The 7,862-nt window shown below is 34.1% G+C and overlaps 1 pseudogene; it reads left to right on the plus strand.

Moving 5' to 3' along the window:
- The first annotated feature begins 5,402 nt into the window (after nucleotides 1–5,402).
- LOC141499525 (solute carrier family 25 member 32 pseudogene) lies at nucleotides 5,403–6,119 on the plus strand (annotated as a pseudogene).
- The last annotated feature ends 1,743 nt before the right edge of the window (nucleotides 6,120–7,862 follow it).

The following is a 7,862-nucleotide window of genomic DNA, read 5'->3' on the forward strand; positions in this document are numbered from 1 at the left end:
AATGGGAACAGATAACAGAATAAGTTAATAACCAGAATCTTACAGTATGCTGAGATATAGTCTGTATCTCAAATTTGAAGCAGAGATGCACAAAGGGTAAAGTTAAAAGGCTGGAGCAAAATTTATTATGTTACAGTGGAAGCAAAATAAATGAGGGGTAGCAAACTTGATCTCAGACAAAGCAAAAGCAAAAATAAATGCCATTAAAATGGATGAAGAAGAAAACCACATCTTCTCAAAAGGCACCATAGGCAATGAAGCAATATCTTTATTAAATATATATAAACCTAGTAGTTTATCATCCAAATTCTTAGAGTATAAAATAAACAAAACACAGGAAGACTTAGACAACAACGATACCAGCTGGGGGGGGGCATCATCAAACTCTTAGAATTATATAAATCTAACTACAAAATTAAAAAAAGGAAATTGGGACAGGTAGGTCGTGCAGTGGATAGAGTACCCGCCATCGAGTCAAGAGGACCTAAGTTCAAATTTGACCTTAGACACTTAATACTTAGCTGTGTGATCTCAGGCAAGTCACTTAACCCAATAGCCTTGCCAAAAAACAAAACAAAACAAAGTAAACAGAAATTAAGAAGGTGAATAGAATCTTAGAAAACTAAATATGAAAGAATCTGGAGATAAATGCATAGGGATAGAAAGGAATATATCTTTTTCTCTGCAGTACATAGCACCTATACCAAAATTGATCATGTAGTAAGGTATAAAAATCTCTACAATCAGATGCAGAAAGTTTGACATATTAAATGCATGCTTTTCAGATCATGAGACAATAGAAATTACATGTAATAAAGAGCCATGGAAAGATCAACCAAAAATTAATTGGAAACTAAATAACCTAATTTTAAAGAATGAGTGGGTCAAACAACAAATCATAGAAATAATCAGCAATTTCATCCAAGACAAGGACAACACTGAGATATCATGCCAAAATATATGGGGTCCAGCCAAAGCAGGTTTATGGAAAAATTTTGTATCTCTCTAAATACTACGTAAATAAAATAGAGAAAAAGAAGATCAATGAATTGGGCATGCAATAAAAAAAACCTAGAAAAAAACAAGTAAAAACCCTCAATTAGATACCAGCTTAGAAAATCTGAAAATCAAAGGAGAAAATAATAAAATTGAAAGCAAAATAATCATTGATCTAATAGTCAAAATAAAGATTTTGTGTTATGAAAAGCAATAAAGGGGCAGTTAGGTGGCACAGTGGATAGAGTACCTGCCCTGGAGTCAGGAGGACCTGAGTTCAAATATGACCTCAGACACTTAGTAATTGCCTAGCTGTGTGATCTTGGGCAAATCACTTAACCCCATTGCCTTGGAAAAAAACTGTAAAAAATCAATAAAATAGATAAATTTCTTATTAAACTGATTTTTTTAAAAAGGAACCAAATTGCAGTAAAACCTGGTTTACATGTACTTCATGTGATGAGGAAAAGATTTTCACAAAATTTGTCTTGAAGAATGAACAAAAATTTACAGTTAAGAACATTATGTTTGGCTTTGAACATTTCACAAAGGCATGATGCTCAACTAGGGTATTTTGTTTTGCTTTCATGTATCAAATGAAGATATACTGCCTTAATCAATCTCATTCGGCATTGACCCTTCATGAAGGCAACATTGTTTTTTAACAGTATCATTGCAAGTATATTTACATGTGTATGGTAGTACTTTGCATAAATTGTAGTGACTAAACAGGATATATTGTGCAGAAATGATCTAAAACAATATTTCTAGCAATGGTCCCACTGAAGAAGAAGATTGAAAAGGAAGATGCATAGAAGGAGAACATTACATTGAAAATTAAAAAAAGAAATCATTGAGAAGAATGAATGTAGTGTGTGTGACCAGCCTTTCACAGATTTATACCCTATATGAATATGCAATCTGCACCATTTTGAAAAAGTACTAAATCAAGGTGGTAGGTGCAGTGAAAGGGGTCATGAGAATCTCAAAGAAATAACCATGTGTTCTACAAGATGTTGAAAAGTTGCTTCTCATATGGATCAATGAGAAGCATTTAACAGATTATACTGTAACCAAGAACATTTTCTATCAGAAGCCATAGGCATTGATGCTGATCTTGTTTCAAAGAAGCTGGTCACAAGTCAGTCAGAGGAAGATAGTTTCAAGACTAAATAAGACTAGATTGGTAATTTCAAAAAAAAGAGAAGTGGTATCTATGCTGTTGTACGGGATGGTGAAGCAGCAAGTTCAAATGTTAAGGCAACAGAGGCTTTCATCAGTGAATTTGAGAAGCTTGTGATTTCTGAGACTTACCTGATGCAGCAAGTTTATAACTGCAGTGAGACATATCTTTTTTGGGGGAAAGGATGCTTAAGAGAATGTACATTACAGTACAAGAAACTGTAATGCTGGGCACAAGTACATTTAAGTCATGTTCCTCGCCCCCCCAACACAAGCTACTCCAGCACAAGTATCAATGGATCATCCTAAATTTTAAGAAGATTTGTACAAAAGCTTTATTTCAGTGATGCTTTGAGTTGACCAAAGGAATTAACCTTATCCTCTGAGAGTTTTGAAAGGACCATTTCAACATCATTGGCTGCCTCAAGATCATCAACAAAGCCTGAGATGGAATCACCAAAAGAACACTCAATTCTGTTTGGCAAAAACTGTGGTCCAACTGTATTCTTGAATGTAGCTTTGAGGAGTTCATTCCTGAAAAGGAACCAGTCGTCAATGAAAGCATATCTTTGTACAAGGCATTGGAACTGGAAGTAGCTGCTGAAAACATTCAAGAGCTGGTGGACAAACATAGCTAGGAACTGATGACAGATGAACTGATGGATGCATGTGAAAGCAGTAGCAAGAGGTTGTACAGGGTATCACATTTGAAGAGGAGGTTGAGAGTTCAGAGAAATCCCTCACATCAATGAGATCAGGGAGCTTTATCAGATGTGGAGAAAAGTGCAAAATTTTGTTGAAAAACATAACCCAAATAAGGTTACAGCAATGAGAGTCATGATTATTTTTAATGATAATGCAATGTCACATTTCTGTGACATTCTGAAAAAAAACTGTCAAAAACAAGCATTGTTAGATTCCTATTCAGAAGCAAATGAAAAGAAAAAAAATCAGTGCATCAATACATGAAAGTAATTCTAAAAAATGAAAAATAAATTAAAGCAGTAGTGTTAGTCTTACTTTTAGTAAAAGTAACATAAGATAGAACCCCCCCTAACACTGAAATGCCCAATGTTCCCATGGAAGAAGATTCTCCCTCCAAGCAATACTCCTTATTCCTCCTTCCTCTCATCTCCCTCATGCTAACTATGACTCTTCTCAAAGGTAAGGTGCATGTTGATTTATTTTATTTTCAGTTGTATTGTGTACTAATCATTGCTATTGTATTTCAGGTGCATTAGGGACAAAAAAATCTAATTAAAATTATAAATAACTACTTTTATATGAACATTTTTGGGAATGTGGTGTCCATCATCTGCTTTTACATTATTTCCTATGGGAAAATTTGCTTTGCAATATGAACAAATTGCATGAAAACAGAAACTTGGAACAAATTAAATTTGTAAACACAGGTTCTACTGTACCAGTTTCAAAAAAAATGAAAAGGGTGAACTCACTACAAAAAAGGAGAAAATTAAAAAAGATAAATTGGAGTTGTGTGCTGATATATCTGACAGTCTGAGTGAAATGGATGCATATTTACAAAAATGTAAGCTACCCAGATTAATAGAAGAGGTAATAAAATACTTAAATAACCACATTTGAGGAAAAAAAAAGAAAGAAGCCATCAATAAACTCCCAAAGAAAATATCACCAGGCCCAGGTGAATTTTCAAGTGAATTCTACCAAATATTTAAGGAAAAATTAATTTATATCTATATAAACTATTGTAAAAAAATGGAGTTCTGCCAAATTACTTTTATGACACCAATATGACACTGACATCTAAACAAGGAGGAGTAAAAAACAGACAGTGAAAACAATAGAAAAATCTCTCTAATGAACATTGATGCAAAAATATTAAATAAAATTTTAGCAAAGAGATTACAGTAAGTTATTACTAGGATAATATACTATGATCAGGTAGGATTATGCCAGGTAAGCAGGAATGATTCAAAATGAGTAAAGCATAAACAAAATTGAACATATCAATAAAAAAGCAACAGAAATAAGATGATTATCTCAATAGATGCTGAAAAAGCCTTGGACAAAATACAACATTCATTTCTTTTAAGAAACCCAAAAGAATATAGAAATAAATGGAGTTTTCCTTAAAATAATAAGCAATACCTATTTTAAACATCACAAAACATTATATGTAATTGACATAAATTAGGAGCATTTACAAAAAGATAAGTGGTGAAACAAAGATGTCTATTATCACCACTAATATTCAATAACATTGCAAATGTTACTTTCATAAGAGAAGGAAAAGAAATTTAAGAAATTAAAACTGACAATGAGGAAACAATATTTTCACTCTTTGCAGATGATGTGTTGGTATACTTAGAGAACCTTAGGAAATCAAGTAAAAATTATTTAAAACACTTAACTTCAGCAAAGAAGCAGGATATAAAATAAACTCATATAATTCATCATCATTTCTATATATGAACAACAAAGCCCAAATTTAAGAGATGAAAAGAATAATACTATTTATAGTACAGTAGACAACATAAAATACTTGGAAGCTGCCTTGCAAGACAAATCCAGAAACTATTAGAATAAAACTACAAAATTATTTTCACATAAAGTCAGATATAAACAAATGTTAACTGCTCATGATTAGGCTGAGTTAATAAAAGAGAAAAAGACAATTCTATCCAAATGAAATTATTTGTTCAGTACCATATCAATCCAACTTTCAAAAAATCTATTTTATAGATCTAGAAAACAAGTAATAAAATTCATCTGGAGCAATAAACGGTCAAGTATATCAAGGGAATTGATAGCATAAAATACAAAGGAAATGAAGGAGATAGAAAAATGTGTAACTCATAAACTTGCAAATAGTTGAATGCTGAAAACTACTCTAAATTGGAAAAATAAAATAAAATTTCAATAAAATAACAAAAACAAAAATTTAAGATAAACTAACTGTCGACAACACAAAATACTTGGGAGTACCTGCAATGACAAAGTCAGAAACTATTATGAGATCACTTATAAAACACTTTTCACACAAATAACATCTGATCTAAAATATTAGCAAAGGTCAGTTGCTCATGAAAGGAGCTAATATAATAGAAATGAAAATTCTAGGCGGCCCGCCCGCTTCCGCCGACCCCAGCAGGGCAGTCGCTGCGTTGGCGGCAATGGCATCCAGTCCCGGCTCCGCGGCCCTGGGCTCCATGCTGTCCGCGGTGTCCGCGGTCCCCGACATCATGAGTGCCCAGGGCCAGTCGACTGCCGGTTCATCGCCCCTGTACTGAGTGTTCCGGCACGTGCGGTACGAGAACCTAGTGGCTGGCGTGAGCGGCGGCGTCCTCTCCAACCTGGCGCTGCACCCGCTGGACCTGGTGAAGATGCACTTCGCCGCTACAATGCCATTAAATCGTGTAAGACAGAGGGGAGAGCAGAACGTCTAGAAGAGACAGAATACCTTGTTTCAGCTGATGAAGCTGGGTCCATGACACTCTGTCTTACAAATCCATTATGGGTAACAAAGACTAGACTTATATTACAGTATGATGTTGTCAGTGCTAAACAGAGGCAGTACAAAGGAATGGTGGATACACTTGTAAAGATATATAAATTTGAAGGTGTACGAGGACTGTACAAGGGATTTCTGCTTGGGCTGATTGGAACATCACATGCAGCACTTCAGTTCATGACATATGAATTGCTGAAATTGAAGTATAATACACATATCAATATTTGCTGTGGCAGCAACATACCCATATCAAGTAATCAGGGCCCGACTTCAGGATCAATACATTTTTTACAAAGGTGTACTTGATGTAATCAAGACAACGTGGAGGAAAGAAAGAATCCTTGGATTTTACAAAGGAATCGTCCCTAATTTGATTAGAGTGACTCCCACCTGTTGTATTAACTTTCTAGTTTATGAAAATGTCTCCCATTTTTTTACTTGGTTTTAGAAGAAAAGAAGATAACCCCCAAAATATTGCTGCAGCAGTAGCATATACTCCTTAGAGTTTGAAATACAAAACTTGGAAGAAGTAATGCTCAGCAACATTATTCACAATTCAGATCAACCTCGAACAACTGAAAGAAGTTAAAGAACTGATGCATCCTCACAAATTTTCAGCTTTGCTCTCATTAATCTATGTGACTTGGCTACTGTTGCCTAGAATAGCTGCCATCAAAACAATATTAAAACTAACATGAAGCTTTATAGCTTAGTGAATTTGTCCATTCTTCAAATAGAAGTTTGTTTTGCAATATTTGTTTAGTGGATTAGGAGGATTTGCCTTCACTATTAAACTGAACTGTGTGGATTGGTTTTTAACATAATGCTTTTGTGCAGTAGTAAGAAGTTGTCTTTGCAAGGATATATGGTGGCAAATATTTAATAGTTCGCCTTAAAGAATTGATTTCAAACTTGAGAAGGTTTGCTGAAAATAGTGCCCAAATTGAAAGTATATCAGAATCAGTGGACAGTGCAACAAGTATTCATTCACTGGTGATATACTTTAATTTTAGGTCAGTTTGCACTTTGGTGAGATTTCATACCTCCTTCAGGATTAAGGTGTGAATGGAGTCAGTATCCATTGTAATAGCAATTTCCCCCCTTAATATAAAGTTTAATTCCAGATCCAAGTTTTCTGGAAACTGGCATTGAATATACTTTTGATTTTGCAAATCTCATTGTGCTCCAAGATTGAGTGTCTTGTTCTTGATTTAACATATACATACCATTTATTAGAGATGCAGATCCTTTTGCAGATTCACAAGTGTTGGGGTTGTTACTTGGCAGGTTGATAATTTGTAAACTGGGAAAAAATATTTCCACTTATGCCTGTAATTTTGGGATGTCTGAACTTGGATTCCACCAACTGATCATATTCATGTTTTAGATACAAATTTTACCTATGCTCGTTGTTGTTGATTTTATTTTTATGAGGCATTGCAGGAGCGGTTTAAATGAAAAGTTATTCCCTTCCCTTCTCCCTAAAATGTTGAAAACATAATTATATTCTTATTTATCATAAATACCTGACTGCTATTGCACTATTGCACTACCATCTGTTTCTTGTAAATAAAACATTTCAATTTTCAAAGCCAAAAAAAAGAAAAGAACATTCTAAAAATACCTAAATTGAATATTCAGTGCCATACCAAACTACAAAATTAAAATTACTTTATTGAGCTGAAAAATAGGGTAACTAAATTAATTTGGAGGAACAAAAGATCAAGAATATCTGGTGAATTAAAAAATTGCAAAGGAAGGTGCCTAGACAAATCATATCAAAAACTGTATTATATAATATCAGTCATTGAAACTGTTTGACATTGGCTAAGAAATAGAGTGAAGGAAGAGTGGAATAGATTAGGTTCAAAAGAATTAAGTACAAAAGAAAAGTGCTAAATGAATATAGTAATCTACTGTTTCATAAAGCCAAAGACTCCAATTTCTGGCATAAGAAATCACTCTGATAAATTGCTAGGAAAACTGGAAGACAGCATGAAAAAACTAGGCATGGACCAACATCTCATATCCTCCCATCTTAAGGATCTCAGCTGGAATAGAATCAGCACTAGATGGTTTACCACTGGAAAGGAGCCTAATGACATTCAAAACCTCTTCTTCAGCTGATTGACTTCAACTTGAGGTAAACTGTGAATGGCTTCTTCATTGATTGATGATGATCTGTTAAGAA

Source organism: Macrotis lagotis, chromosome X (genome assembly GCF_037893015.1).
Source record: "Macrotis lagotis isolate mMagLag1 chromosome X, bilby.v1.9.chrom.fasta, whole genome shotgun sequence".
In the NCBI taxonomy this organism is placed as follows: Eukaryota; Metazoa; Chordata; class Mammalia; order Peramelemorphia; family Peramelidae; genus Macrotis; species Macrotis lagotis.